Source organism: Protopterus annectens, chromosome 4.part0 (genome assembly GCF_019279795.1).
Source record: "Protopterus annectens isolate FY-2018-M chromosome 4.part0, PAN1.0, whole genome shotgun sequence".
In the NCBI taxonomy this organism is placed as follows: Eukaryota; Metazoa; Chordata; order Ceratodontiformes; family Protopteridae; genus Protopterus; species Protopterus annectens.
Window position 1 is genome coordinate 899,565,823 of NC_056733.1, and position 17,504 is coordinate 899,583,326.

Below are 17,504 nucleotides of genomic sequence, written 5' to 3' on the forward strand. Positions count from 1 at the left end.
AATAAGTGTCCACCATCATTAGGCAATATTGCTGATTTTGATCCAGTGGTAAAGGACCAATAAAGTCTATTTGCCAGATTTGTGCTGGACGATTGCCTCGGTGAATGTGTCCACATGCTTGCAGTTGCTTTTGTTTATTTCTTTGACAGATTTCACACTGCTTTATAACATCTGTAGTTATTTCCTTATTCAACTGCATACCATGCCTTCATGCCCATTCTCTTGTTGCATCTCTTCCCAAGTGCCAACTCTGATCATGGGCCCATCTTGCTATGTTAGCACTTTCAGCTTTCTCTTCAGCAATACATACTGCAGCCATCTTATCTACCTGCTGGTTATGCCTCCTTTCATTTGTTACAAGTCATGCATGGGCATCTACATGTCCAACACTGATTTTGCATTGTTGAGCTTTTTCCCAAATCCGTTGCCAGTCTTCTGAACCTCCCTATAGAGGTCTGCCATGGATCTTCCAATTCTGTTGTTGCCAGACAGGTAACCAGGTTGTCAGTCCCTTAAAAACTGCCCAGCTGTCAGTATAGATGTACACTTCATCTCCAGGTGATAAACTATCGATGACCAGGGCAACAGCTCGTAATTCTGCCTGATTATTTGAACCAGCAGTACCTTTGTCAAATAACACAGTTTCTGTTCATGGGCAATAAGCCACCACAGTCCAGGTCCTACCATTTGATTCAATTTTGGCAGAACCATCAGTAAACCATGCATGTTTCTGTTTTTCTGCATCTAATTATCAAATGGTAATGCTTCAGTGATTCGGGATTTTGGAAGCTCATGTCGCTGTTGTTCTGTCGCATCAACATCATTCAAAATTACCAGTCCAGCCAACTGTTGTTGTACTTGAGATACTCCAGACGCAATGTTGGCCCTTTCCTGTAAATATTACTTCCACTTCTGTACAGTCGAAGATTGTGCTATCAGAGTTTTCATCAAATTATTATCTCGTAACAACCCCTGGATTGGGTAGTCTATCTTAACTGTCACTGTTTGTTGTTTAGTTATTCCTTCCACATGAATCAATGCTGTGTACACTGCTAGCACATGCTGCTCAAGGGGGCTATATCTCACCTGTGCTCCAGTCAGGGATTTGGACCAAAATCCCAAGGGTCTCTTTTTCCCAGAGTCATCCTTCTGCCACAGCCCCCAAGACATAACATTATTGGCAACTGTTACTTCAAGGATAAAAGGTTGCTGTGGATCAACTGGGCCCAGTCCCACACTCTGCGGTAGGGCCTTTTTTGCTTCTTCGAAAGTCATTTGCTGCTTGGCAGCCCACTGAAAGTCACATTTCTTCCTTGTTACATAGTGAATGGGACGCAAAATCAGTCCGAGGTGAGGTACAAATGCTCTCCAAAATCCCATTGCTCCCAAGAAGGCCTGTGCCTGCTGTTTAGTTTTTAGGACTGTAATGTTCTGAATACTCTCTAGTGCTGCTGCAGGAATTTCCCTTTTCGCTCCATTCCAAATCATACCAAGGAATTTTACTGATGTCCCTTGTTGTGTTTTATTCTCATTTATAGCCCACCCTCTGTTCTGAAGGTGCTGAATTACAGTTTTAGTGCGATATCCACATCAGATTTTTCTCCAGTAATCATTATGTCATCAATGTAATGGAAAATAGTAACTTTGTCCAGCTGTAACTTGGCTAGGTCTCTAGCCACTAGTCCATGACACAGGGTAGGGCTGTGCAGATATCCCTGTGGTAACACTTGGAAGGTATACTGCCTCCCCTCCCAGGTAAAAGCAAATTGGGCTCTGCTTTCTTCTGCTATTGGAATGGAGAAGAAAGCATTTGTTAAGTCCAAAACTGCATGATATGGTCCAGCAGATGAAGACAATCTTTCCACGATCATAACAATGTCTGGAACAGCTGTCGCTAAGGGTGGGGCGACCTTGTTCAGACCTCGATAATCTACAGTCATTCGCCATGATCCATCAGGTTTCTTTACTGGCCATACCGGACTGTTGAATGGACTCACTGTTGGCTCAAGTATGCCAACCTGAAGCAGTTCTTGGATCATCTCAGTGATCTCAGCGTGCCCACCTGGGATACAATATTGTTTGATGTTTACTATTGTTTTAGGTGTGGGAATATAAAGCGGTTCCCACTTATCATTGCCTCAGACTACAGCCTTAACTGTGTTGACTGAACAATGCCGCACTCCAAACCTAAATGGCCCTACAGTGGTTTCCAAGGTTCTACCCTTTAACACATCTATTCCTAAAATGTGCTCAGGTACTGGAGCTATTACTGCTTCAATGAAAATAGGAATACCATTCCCAAAAGCTATCTTAACCTTGGTTTTGGTACCTAGTGTTTTTGCACCTCTATAACCATCAATCTCTACATATTGTCCACAAAATTTTTGGGGGTTGCCTGCAAAAATGGTTATTTCTGATCCTGTGTCTACCAGAGCCATCACAAGTTGTGGCCCTCCCCTCCAAAAAATGGTAAGGGGTACATAAGGGCGTCGGTCCCCAGGTGTAATTGCTCTTACTGTACCCCTAGCTACTGGGGACCCACCTATTAGTCAATTTGTCTCTGTTTTTTCAACCGGGGTTCTCCATTCCTTTTCTCCCCAATCTCTCTCATCACTAAATTTCCCCTTTTGCCACTGTGCTAGCTCCTCATCAGTAGGGATGTCAGGATATAATTGATTCCACCCTACCTTCCCTTCAGTGGTACTTCTGGTTGGACCTTTTGTAGGGGTTTGCTTTTTACCCACAGAGCCTGATCCTTTCTCCTTTTGTTTTTGCTTCCACTTTTTATATAATTTCTCAGTAGCTATCCCATCTATTTCTGCAACTTCTACCCCCCCCCACCTTAATAGATCCAGAAACATTTGCTTTCTTGTAACTTTTTCACTAGATTTATCTTTTGATTTCTCTGCATTTGCCTTTCTAGCTCTTTTCTGTTCTTTTTCTTCCACTAGTTCTGCCATTTGATTTAGAGTGGCTATTACATCCCACATCTGCTGACCTACACAGCCTGCCAGGGCAGCCATCAGCTGCCCTTTCCACCACTGTGGTGCATTTTTTATAAATTTACTCCTCATATTGCTGGCCATAATTTGTGCATCTGGTCCTTTCGGAAGCACTAATCCCCCATTCCTTAATTCCAGTGAATAAATGGTAGCCAACATAGCCATTTCTCTTAACTGTTGTATTGCCTCTGCTATTGTTTTCCAAGGTTTATGTTCATCACCTACCGCTGTAGCATCAGGCCAAGTAGCTCAGAAAGCCGAGGCTAACCACACCACCAGTGTATTCACCTGGGGATCATCATGGTTCACATTGTTTACTATTTGCTTTAAACATGGGTGGAACACCAAACATGCACATTGGAACATCTCTTCAGCATTTAGAGACACTGCTTCTCCCCCTGTGTCCCAAACCTGAAGAAACCATGCTAAAACAGTTTCACCTGGCTTTTGCTTATAGATTTGGATTATATTCAATAATTCAGCTTGAGTATAACCCCGCACCTCAACCCATTGTTGTGACGCTGCCACCTCAGTATACTGTCCCTTTTTATCAATAACTGGGCGTGCCTCCACTGATGGGGAATTTACTATTTCAAAATAACTATCACCCTCATCATTTGAGGGGAGTTCACCTTCCCACTTCTCGGGATCAAACTCTGCCTTACACAGCAAAGCATGAACCCGAGGCCTTGGGGGCAGGTGACGTCTTCTTCCATTCCGCTGCCTATGCTGTTGAATTATTCGAGTAGCTAAAGTCACTGAATTAGATTTCCAGTGTTCAGCTTCCTCTCCTATTTTAACAAGTGCCATATTTGCCTTCTCCAAGGCATCTCTATCCAATCTATGTGTATGCTTGTGTTCTTTACATTGCTCTTCTAACTTTTAGTTTCTCTACATCTCTATCTAATTCCTGAATTGCCTCAAAGAACAGCCATCCAGCTGCTCCCACCCCTTCCTTCACCTTTTTCCCCTTATCATCCAATTTTAGCTCCGATAGAGCTCTAGCTAGACTATCAGGGTCTGCCTTAGGTCTTTCTTGCAAAGGTTTTGGGGAAGGAGGGGGTGAAACATGACTTAATACCTTAGCAAGAGGTTCCCACTTCCCAAATAATCCTGGCATCATAGTATCAACGCCCAACTTATTTGGGGTGCCTGACACAGCATCCTTCTTACCTATGCCTATATGTTTTAAAGGAAAAAACATTGGTTGTTGTTGTGACATCTCCACTGTAAACCTCAGACCCTGCTCACTGTGCCAAATGAACTAGTCTGTTACTTTAAAGTCTGAGGTTAATACAGGATTAGAAATGACACAAGACACCAAGGCTCAAACTTAACAATTTATTAAACAAAAACTTACTAAATAAACAGTAAAACTAATACTAAATAAACAGAAAAACTAATAGATTGTGTACTTACAAGCATATGCATAAATAAAATCATCTTTGCCACTGATAGGGAGACTTCAATCCTATCCAGTGCAGCTATCTGTTCAGTCAAGGCAAGGCCGACACTGGCAAAATGGCTCTAAGTTCAGTTCAGGGTGGTGCTATGATCAAATCCGGATGATGATTTTCATTTTAGCCTTTGAGCTTTTTATAGTCTTGAACAAACAACAGGGTCAGCAGGTCCAACTAATGACATATTGATCACAAGCTCATCATGAGTTGATGGAATATTGTAGTAAATATGACATTACAAGCTCATCATGAGTTGATGGAATATTTTAGAAAATTACAGATAATTTCCTAAGTTGTAAACAAGTCTTGTAATGTCTGGTCCTATGCCTTACTTCACTTTTTCAAAGAACAGTTAGCTCACAAACTTGTGATATAGTTCCTCCTTGAAATCCCCACATTCTGGTAAACATCTTTTAAGCTGATAAACAACTTAAAAGTTAACAAAAGTTGAGTAATACCAGTAATCAGTGAGCAAAGCCTGCTCTTAAGCATATTGTATTGTTAGAATATTAGCAGCATATAGTGAGGTAGTGGCATGTCAGATCTAGCAATAATCAATCTAGCAATAATTAAACATACACAGTGATATGTGACTTGAGGCATAACAAAAACTGGTAGACTGTGTGGATCCATCACAACTACATACTCTCTACTTGTGTCAGCATTACTTCATGTGTAAGTACTACATTATCATTGTCCCTGTTAGGATTACTCAGCACTACATCCTACACCTCTGCTAGAATTAACCCATGTTTACGTACTACACAATCTTTGTTCCTGTTAGGATTAGTCACCACTACATCCAATATCTCTGCTAGTATTACTCCATGTGTAAGTACTACAGACTCTCTGGTTGTGTCAGCATTACTCCATGTGTAAGAGCTACACTATCTGTTCCTGTTAGGATTACTCAACACTACATCCTACACTTCTGCTAGTATTACTCCATATGTAAGTACTACAGACATTCTGCTTGTGTCAGCATTACTCCATGTGTAAGTACTACACACTATCTGTTCCTGTTAAGATTAGTCAGCACTACATTCTACACCTCTGCTAGTATTACTCCATGTGTAAATACTAAACACTCTTTGTCCTTTTAGGATTAGTCAGCACTACATCCTACACCTCTATTAGTATTACTCCATGTGTAAGTACTACAGACTCTCTGCTTGTGTCAGCATTACTCCATGTGTAAGTACTACACTATCTCTGTTTCTGTTAGGATTAATCAGCAGTACATCCTACACCTCTGCTGGTATTACTCCATGTGTAACCACTACAGACTCTCTGCTTGTGTCAGCATTACTTCATGTGTAAGTACTACACTATCTTTGCTCCTGTTAGGATTACTAAGCACTACATCCTACACCTCTGTTAGTATTACTCCATGTTTCAGTAATACAGACTCTCTGCTAGTGTCAGCATTAATCCATATGTAAGTACTATACACTATCTGTTCCTGTTAGGATTAGTCAGCACTACATCCTACACCTCTGCTAGTATTACTCCATGTGTAAGCACTACAGGCTCCCTGCTAGTGTCAGCATTACTCCATGTGTAAGTACTACACACTGTCTGTTTCTGTTAGGATTACTCAGCACTACACCCTACATCTCTGCTAGTATTACTCCATGTATAAGTATTACAGACTCTCTCCTCATGTCAGCATTACTCCATGTGTAAGTACTACCCACTTTTTCTTCCTGTTAGGATTACTCAGCACTACATCCTACACCTCTTCTAGAATTACTCCATGTGTAAGAACAACAGACTCTCTGCTAGTGTCAGCATTACTCCATGTATAAGTACTACACACTCTTTGTTCCTGTTAGGATTACTCAGCAGTACATCCTACACCTTTACTAGTATTAGTCCATGTGTAAGAACAACAGACTCTCTGCTTGTGTCAGCATTACTCCATGTGTCAGTACTAGACACTGTATGTTCCTGTTAAGATTAGTCAGCACTACATCCTAAACCTCTGCTAGTATTACTCCATGTGTAAGTACTGCAGACTCTCTGCTAGTAGCAGTATTTTTCCATGTGTAACTACTACACACCGTCTTTTCCTATTAGGTATAGTCAGCCATACATGCATCACCTCTGCTAATATTACTCCATGTGTAAGTACTACAGACTCTCTGCTATATTCTTGAAATTGTATTTTATATCCAGGCTTTGAATGTAAGTTTTTGTCATCTTTGAGGTCTTTATATATAAAAATATGCTACAGTGTTCAATTTTGTTCGCAACATAAGTGTATATGGTCGCCTAGATACAGCGATCATATTGATCACAGGAACGCATGCTTTATATATGCAATATTTGATATCAGCCTTCCTGAATAGCTTGATATGGTGACTTTATGTTGGTATACTTAGGTATTTTGAATATACTTATTGCGACAATATGAATATCAATTTAAATTGTGATGACAGTCTTTCAGTTACGGGCGGGGATGACCGGTAACTGGATTTGTTTTCTAACCTACATAATTGACTGAGGAAATGGGTTTGAATCAGTGTAGTTTGTGCTTTAAATGTTTTAATTGTTTTTATTTATTGTTTAATTGCTTGATGATCCTGCCAAAAATGTATATTTAAATGAAGGTTTGTTAGTGTCATTTTATCTGAAGAAGCGTAGCTAGCACTACGCGAAAGCGCTCATCTCATCTTCAATAAATTTGCCTTGATTTTTGTATTGTGCCTATTTTTTGGATTTTGCCTACCAGAAGACGGACTACATCGTGGTTTTACCTTTCACTGTGGTTATTACATGGTTCTTTGCTTTTGGTGAAAGGTACATTCAGCGGAGGGTTGCTTTCCTTCTTTCAAGTTCCTGGTTTTTGTTTGCAACTCACCGCACATGATGGAGACTAACAACACTGCATTCATTTCTAATCCGGAGCCGAGGGACACTACCCGCCTATGGACGGGATTGTTTTTTCAAGAATCGAACCCTTTATTGTCCTTGGATTTTCATGAAGCATTGGGCTCAGCCCACCCACAAGAAACTGGTGAGAATTTAATTGAATTTCACAGTACACTGAAACTTTTAGAGGATAACTTATATCAGTTACAGAGATACTTCTGGCAGAGACTGCATTTAGATGCTTGCTTGTTTCATAAAGTAGTCCCCAGAGGCATGCGGGTTTTCTGCATGCCTACGTATGGGGACTCACATCCATCTTTACTTAAACAGTGGCAAGACCTCAACATACAGCTTGGTTTTGACTATGTGAGATTACTGCTGAAATATTTTCAGCCCTTAGAGACTGAATTACGTAGCAAAACTGACGCCTTATATAAAGAACTGAGCGCTACAGTTCAGAATATTGTAAAGATAAACTGTGCCATGTGTTCACACAAGTTAAATCATTTAGCGATAGACTTGGAAAAACCAAGCAACGTAAATTATGAAGGGACTACAATGACTTTCAAAACGGCCATGTGTTTGTTTGGCCGAGGTCCCAAGATACTCATTCTACAGTTCCATATCAATCATCTAAACAACAAGTAATATCTGACTCAAATATAGCAACAGCGGGCCAAATATTTGGTCTCCCATTACCTTCCACTGGTCATAATTCTTCCAGTCAGACTGACATATCGCTGACGAGGGTTAGCAGTTTGGATCCTTTTGATTGTTCCAACGTAGACACACCCTCTCCCAATCAGGAAGCGCTACAAGGGAATCGTGCATTAGGAGCTATACCCAAGAACACAGTAGCACAGAATAATGCTTCACAACTTTTTTTACCTTACCAGAAGAAATTTGTACAACGTCAGTGTGGGCATTCCAACAGCAGAGGCCCGAGAAAGCGCAAGTTTTCAGAGGAGAAAACTGTATCAAACAGGAGAACGAGGTACTGACTTCCTTGGTTTATAATCTTTCTAGCTATTTATTGGACACTTCGACGACTAGCCTTCTGAATAGGGGACTAAACTTCATTCCTGCTACTCCATCAACGCTAATAGAGTCCCTAGTTGACTTAAGACTTTTTTGTTGACAGCTATGCCTCAAATTACATTTTTCTAATGATAATGAAAGTACAGTTGTGAAAATGCCATCATTACCTTTCAGAAATAAGAGTACCTTTATGCCACCAATGCCTCCTATGGTGGAGTACTTTCTTAAATTATGTGAAAAAGATTTGTACAATTTGGTTTCAGGTAATAATGACAAGAAAGGGAGATATTATAATCTAACTAGCCATGAGAGTAAAGCCCTAATGGACTTAAAAACTAACAACATGATTGTAGTGAAACCTGCGGATAAAGGGGGGGGGGTATAGTTGTTCTAGATACTTCAAAATATGTGAGGTGTATGAATAACTTATTGTTAGATGAAACAACTTATAGAAATATAACCTATAAGGAAGTCTTAACAATTGTGCAAACAGTGAAGGACACTATATATGATCTTTTGCTGTGTCGACAAATTAGTGTGGAATTACATGACTATTTTTTCTAAATCTCATCCAGTTGTACCTGTTTTGAAAGGACTACCAAAGATCCATAAAGAAGTTTGGCCCATACCAATGAGACCGATAGTATCAGGAGAAGGTTGGATAACCACACATGTATCCACCTTCCTAGAAAACATCTTACGACCTGTAGTAAATGGGTTTCCCACCATCTTGAAAGATACGTATCATCTGTTAGAGAGTTTAGAAAGTATACGTCTTGATTTGAAAACTACCCAATATTTTCTTATTACAATGGATGTAGAGAAATTGTTTACATCGATTCCAAATGACGTTGGCATACAATATATAAGAGAACTTCTAGTTAAAGAAACATCTTTTTCTAATGCTAGAATTATACTGGTTTGCCAGTTGCTAGAAGTTATATTGAACAACAATGTTTTTATGTTTGGCGATAGATATTATCTACAAACATGGGGGGTAGCCATGGGCACCCCCTGTGCGAATACCTACGCCAACTTAGTCGTTTATTGGTGGGAACAACTGTTTTTATTTAACCATGAGTCGTTTAAATTTATCCGATACTATAAGCGGTTTGTGGATGATATTCTCATTGTATGGGAAGGTACTATTGAAAGTTTTGATATATTCTTGAGATATTTAGAAACGACCACACATTTCTTGAGGTTTACTAAAGAACATTCTTTAAAAGAGATTCATTTTTTAGACGTCACATTAAAATTGACCAGTGAAGGTACTATCAATCCAACACTCTATAGGAAATCTGTATGGAAAAATGCTATACTTGCATATGATAGCATGCATCCCAGGCACACATTCCAAGGCATAGTAAGGAGCCAATTTATTAGAATATCCAGATTGTGTGCTGCTGAGAGTGATTTGAAGAGAGAGGCGGATTTAATGGAGCGTTTATTTAAAAATAGAGGCTATGATCTAACTATGGTTAGGAATATAAGGCAAGAGATCTTAGGAGATCTCCTACCATCTAATCGACAGAATTCCGAATTAATTAGTCAGAATAAATATAGAAAGTTTTATAAAACAAAGGATAATGGAAATATGATTAACTACATCATTAAATATACGAGCAATGTTGAGAGTATAAGACAGATAGTTTCCAAGAATTGGAATGTTCTCACTATGCATAAACAGATTAGGGATTATGTTGGTGATAAGCCTAGATTTTGCTATAGAAGTAGTGATAATCTTAAATTTATTCTATGTAATGACCAACATATCACTAATAATATAGGTAATAGTAAGTTAACATCAGAGGAAATTCTAACTAAAGGAACTTATCCTTGTCATCAATGTAAGAGATGTAGTAGTGTAACAAAAATACAACCATTTCAACATCCTTGTATGGATTACATCTTTCAGCCCAATTTCTATGCTAATTGCAACACTATGAATATAGTTTATTTGGCCACATGTGCCTTGTGTACAGCCTTCTACGTAGGATTAACTAAGAGGAGGTTACTTGACCGTATATATGACCATCTATACGACATACGTAAACAAGATGAGACCAATGCATTGGCTAAACATATAAAAGACTGTTCCACACACTTTTTTACTTTCAGAGTGTTGCAAGTAGTATTAAATAATAAGAGAGGGGGAGATAATGATAATGTCTTAGCTAAGGCAGAGCTACACTGGATATTGAAGTTAGCAGCCCATTTGCCCCCGGGCATAAATAATTATATATCTATCAAACCAGTGCTAGCAGAGAGGAAATAATATATTTATCTTCTTTTTGCTATTCATCAATTAGACTACCCTCTGGGTCTGTGTTATTATCTATTTGATTTTCCATTAATATTATGACTATTATACACTACATAAACTTATATTTATTTAGCAGAACATGTAGAATTTATTGACATATATTTGTGTTGTGTCTATTCATATAACTCATTGTGAGGTGTTAGTAGAATCATGTAGTTTATACTAGAAGTTAAGCAGTCTACCCATGTGCTGTAACTATATAAGTTTATCATAAAAGTTACATATTTAGAAGAAGTGACTTACATATATATATTTTTACATATTGGCATGTGTTTATATTTCTATGATATCATAACAAGTTATGAAAAATAATATTTTAATAATATTTTAATAGTATTTTTTCTCACCCATCAATATGTCTTTGTGTGTAGTACATAAATGTCATATTTAAATTTATTATTTTTGCCTATATAGGTAGGCTGTTCAATATATTATGATATGTCTATTGATCACCTACTTTATTCATTTATACATAGGTTATAGATAGGAATATTCACATATTGCACCCTAATGATCAAATGAATAATTGTCAATTCTAGTGTTATTACAAGACTCTCTGCTAGTGTCAGCATTACTCCATGTATAAGCACTACACACTGTCTGATCCTGTTAGGATTAGTGAGCACTACATCCTACACCTCTGCTAGTATTACTCCATCTGTAAATACTACACACTCTTTGTACCTATTAGGATTAGTCAGCACTACATCCTACAATTCTGTTAGTATTACTCCATGTGTAAGTACTACAGACTCTCTGCTGTTGTCAGCATTACTCCATGTGTAAGTACTACACACTGTCTGTCCCTGTTAGGATTAGTCAGCAGTACATCCTACACCTCTGCTAGTATTACTCCATGTATAAGTACTACAGACTCTATGCTTGTGTCAGCATTACTCCATGTGTAAGGACTACACTATATTTGTTCCTGTTAGGATTACTCAGCACTACATCCTACACCTCTGCTAGTATTACTCCATGTGTAAGTATTACAGACTCTCCACTAGTGTCAGCATTACTCCATGTGTATGTAATGCACACTGTCTGTTCCTGTTAGAATAAGTCAGCACTGCATCCTACACCTCTGTTAGTATTACTCTGTGTGTAAGTATTACAGACTCTCTGCTAGTGTCAGCATTACTCCATGTGCAAGTACTACACTGTCTGTTCCTGTTAGGATAAGTCAGCACTACACCCTACATCTCTGCTAGTATTACTCCATGTGTACATACTACAGACTCTCTGCTAGTGTCAGCATTACTCCATGTGTAAGTATTACACACTCTATGTTCCTGTTAGGATTACACAGCACTATACCCATCCTACACCTCTGCTAGTATTACTCCAAGTGTAAGTACTACAGACTCTCTGCTTGTGTCAACATTACTTCATGTGTAAGTACTACATTATCTTTTGTCCCTGTTAGGATTACTCAGCACTACATCCTACATCTCTGGTAGTATTACCCCATGTGTAAGTACTACACACTCTTTGTTCCTGTTAGGATTAGTCAGCTCTACATCCTACAACTTTACTAGTATTAGTCCATGTGTAACAACAACAGACTCTCTGCTTGTGTCAGCATTACTCCATGTGTAAGTGCTAGACACTGTCTGTTCCTGTTAGGATTAGTCAGCACTACATCCTACACCTCTGCTAGTATTACTCCATGTGTAAGTACTACAGACTCTCTGCTAGGATCAGTATTACTCCATGTGTAACTACTACACACTGTCTGTTACTGTTAGGATTAGTCAGCCATACATGCATCACCTCTGCTAATATTACTCCATGTGTAAGTACTACAGACTCTCTGCTATATTCTTGAAATTGTATTTTATATCCAGGCTTTGAATGTAAGTTTTTGTCATCTTTGAGGTCTTTATATATAAAAATATGCTACAGTGTTCAATTTTGTTCGCAACATAAGTGTATATGGTCGCCTAGATACAGCGATCATATTGATTACAGGAACGCATGCTTTATATATGCAATATTTGATATCAGCCTTCCTGAATAGCTTGATATGGTGACTTTATGTTGGTATACTTAGGTATTTTGAATATACTTATTGCGACAATATGAATATCAATTTTAATTGTGATGACAGTCTTTCAGTTACTAGGGATGACCGTAACTGGATTTGTTTTCTAACCTACATAATTGACTGAGGAAATGGGTTTGAATCAGTGTAGTTTGTGCTTTAAATGTTTTAATTGTTTTTATTTATTGTTTAATTGCTTGATGATCCTGCCAAAAATGTATATTTAAATGAAGGTTTGTTAGTGTCATTTTATCTGAAGAAGCGTAGCTAGCACTACTGAAGCTCATCTCATCTTCAATAAATTTGCCTTGATTTTTGTATTGTGCCTATTTTTTGGATTTTGCCTACCAGAAGACGGACTACATCGTGGTTTTACCTTTCACTGTGGTTATTACATGGTTCTTTGCTTTTGGTGAAAGGTACATTCAGCGGAGGGTTGCTTTCCTTCTTTCAAGTTCCTGGTTTTTGTTTGCAACTCACCGCACATGATGGAGACTAACAACACTGCATTCATTTCTAATCCGGAGCCGAGGGACACTACCCGCCTATGGACGGGATTGTTTTTTCAAGAATCGAACCCTTTATTGTCCTTGGATTTTCATGAAGCATTGGGCTCAGCCCACCCACAAGAAACTGGTGAGAATTTAATTGAATTTCACAGTACACTGAACCTTTTAGAGGATAACTTATATCAGTTACAGAGATACTTCTGGCAGAGACTGCATTTAGATGCTTGCTTGTTTCATAAAGTAGTCCCCAGAGGCATGCGGGTTTTCTGCATGCCTACGTATGGGGACTCACATCCATCTTTACTTAAACAGTGGCAAGACCTCAACATACAGCTTGGTTTTGACTATGTGAGATTACTGCTGAAATATTTTCAGCCCTTAGAGACTGAATTACGTAGCAAAACTGACGCCTTATATAAAGAACTGAGCGCTACAGTTCAGAATATTGTAAAGATAAACTGTGCCATGTGTTCACACAAGTTAAATCATTTAGCGATAGACTTGGAAAAACCAAGCAACGTAAATTATGAAGGGACTACAATGACTTTCAAAACGGCCATGTGTTTGTTTGGCCGAGGTCCCAAGATACTCATTCTACAGTTCCATATCAATCATCTAAACAACAAGTAATATCTGACTCAAATATAGCAACAGCGGGCCAAATATTTGGTCTCCCATTACCTTCCACTGGTCATAATTCTTCCAGTCAGACTGACATATCGCTGACGAGGGTTAGCAGTTTGGATCCTTTTGATTGTTCCAACGTAGACACACCCTCTCCCAATCAGGAAGCGCTACAAGGGAATCGTGCATTAGGAGCTATACCCAAGAACACAGTAGCACAGAATAATGCTTCACAACTTTTTTTACCTTACCAGAAGAAATTTGTACAACGTCAGCGTGGGCATTCCAACAGCAGAGGCCCGAGAAAGCGCAAGTTTTCAGAGGAGAAAACTGTATCAAACAGGAGAACGAGGTACTGACTTCCTTGGTTTATAATCTTTCTATCTATTTATTGGACACTTCGACGACTAGCCTTCTGAATAGGGGACTAAACTTCATTCCTGCTACTCCATCAACGCTAATAGAGTCCCTAGTTGACTTAAGACTTTTTTGTTGACAGCTATGCCTCAAATTACATTTTTCTAATGATAATGAAAGTACAGTTGTGAAAATGCCATCATTACCTTTCAGAAATAAGAGTACCTTTATGCCACCAATGCCTCCTATGGTGGAGTACTTTCTTAAATTATGTGAAAAAGATTTGTACAATTTGGTTTCAGGTAATAATGACAAGAAAGGGAGATATTATAATCTAACTAGCCATGAGAGTAAAGCCCTAATGGACTTAAAAACTAACAACATGATTGTAGTGAAACCTGCGGATAAAGGGGGGGGGGTATAGTTGTTCTAGATACTTCAAAATATGTGAGGTGTATGAATAACTTATTGTTAGATGAAACAACTTATAGAAATATAACCTATAAGGAAGTCTTAACAATTGTACAAACAGTGAAGGACACTATATATGATCTTTTGCTGTGTCGACAAATTAGTGTGGAATTACATGACTATTTTTCTAAATCTCATCCAGTTGTACCTGTTTTGAAAGGACTACCAAAGATCCATAAAGAAGTTTGGCCCATACCAATGAGACCGATAGTATCAGGAGAAGGTTGGATAACCACACATGTATCCACCTTCCTAGAAAACATCTTACGACCTGTAGTAAATGGGTTTCCCACCATCTTGAAAGATACGTATCATCTGTTAGAGAGTTTAGAAAGTATACGTCTTGATTTGAAAACTACCCAATATTTTCTTATTACAATGGATGTAGAGAAATTGTTTACATCGATTCCAAATGACGTTGGCATACAATATATAAGAGAACTTCTAGTTAAAGAAACATCTTTTTCTAATGCTAGAATTATACTGGTTTGCCAGTTGCTAGAAGTTATATTGAACAACAATGTTTTTATGTTTGGCGATAGATATTATCTACAAACATGGGGGGTAGCCATGGGCACCCCCTGTGCGAATACCTACGCCAACTTAGTCGTTTATTGGTGGGAACAACTGTTTTTATTTAACCATGAGTCGTTTAAATTTATCCGATACTATAAGCGGTTTGTGGATGATATTCTCATTGTATGGGAAGGTACTATTGAAAGTTTTGATATATTCTTGAGATATTTAGAAACGACCACACATTTCTTGAGGTTTACTAAAGAACATTCTTTAAAAGAGATTCATTTTTTAGACGTCACATTAAAATTGACCAGTGAAGGTACTATCAATCCAACACTCTATAGGAAATCTGTATGGAAAAATGCTATACTTGCATATGATAGCATGCATCCCAGGCACACATTCCAAGGCATAGTAAGGAGCCAATTTATTAGAATATCCAGATTGTGTGCTGCTGAGAGTGATTTGAAGAGAGAGGCGGATTTAATGTAGCGTTTATTTAAAAATAGAGGCTATGATCTAACTATGGTTAGGAATATAAGGCAAGAGATCTTAGGAGATCTCCTACCATCTAATCGACAGAATTCCGAATTAATTAGTCAGAATAAATATAGAAAGTTTTATAAAACAAAGGATAATGGAAATATGATTAACTACATCATTAAATATACGAGCAATGTTGAGAGTATAAGACAGATAGTTTCCAAGAATTGGAATGTTCTCACTATGCATAAACAGATTAGGGATTATGTTGGTGATAAGCCTAGATTTTGCTATAGAAGTAGTGATAATCTTAAATTTATTCTATGTAATGACCAACATATCACTAATAATATAGGTAATAGTAAGTTAACATCAGAGGAAATTCTAACTAAAGGAACTTATCCTTGTCATCAATGTAAGAGATGTAGTAGTGTAACAAAAATACAACCATTTCAACATCCTTGTATGGATTACATCTTTCAGCCCAATTTCTATGCTAATTGCAACACTATGAATATAGTTTATTTGGCCACATGTGCCTTGTGTACAGCCTTCTACGTAGGATTAACTAAGAGGAGGTTACTTGACCGTATATATGACCATCTATACGACATACGTAAACAAGATGAGACCAATGCATTGGCTAAACATATAAAAGACTGTTCCACACACTTTTTTACTTTCAGAGTGTTGCAAGTAGTATTAAATAATAAGAGAGGGGGAGATAATGATAATGTCTTAGCTAAGGCAGAGCTACACTGGATATTGAAGTTAGCAGCCCATTTGCCCCCGGGCATAAATAATTATATATCTATCAAACCAGTGCTAGCAGAGAGGAAATAATATATTTATCTTCTTTTTGCTATTCATCAATTAGACTACCCTCTGGGTCTGTGTTATTATCTATTTGATTTTCCATTAATATTATGACTATTATACACTACATAAACTTATATTTATTTAGCAGAACATGTAGAATTTATTGACATATATTTGTGTTGTGTCTATTCATATAACTCATTGTGAGGTGTTAGTAGAATCATGTAGTTTATACTAGAAGTTAAGCAGTCTACCCATGTGCTGTAACTATATAAGTTTATCATAAAAGTTACATATTTAGAAGAAGTGACTTACATATATATATTTTTACATATTGGCATGTGTTTATATTTCTATGATATCATAACAAGTTATGAAAAATAATATTTTAATAATATTTTAATAGTATTTTTTCTCACCCATCAATATGTCTTTGTGTGTAGTACATAAATGTCATATTTAAATTTATTATTTTTTGCCTATATAGGTAGGCTGTTCAATATATTATGATATGTCTATTGATCACCTACTTTATTCATTTATACATAGGTTATAGATAGGAATATTCACATATTGCACCCTAATGATCAAATGAATAATTGTCAATTCTAGTGTTATTACAAGACTCTCTGCTAGTGTCAGCATTACTCCATGTATAAGCACTACACACTGTCTGATCCTGTTAGGATTAGTGAGCAGTACGTCCTACACCTCTGCTAGTATTACTCCATCTGTAAATACTACACACTCTTTGTACCTATTAGGATTAGTCAGCACTACATCCTACAATTCTGTTAGTATTACTCCATGTGTAAGTACTACAGACTCTCTGCTGTTGTCAGCATTACTCCATGTGTAAGTACTACACACTGTCTGTCCCTGTTAGGACTAGTCAGCACTACGTCCTACACCTCTGCTAGTATTACTCCATGTATAAGTACTACAGACTCTATGCTTGTGTCAGCATTACTCCATGTG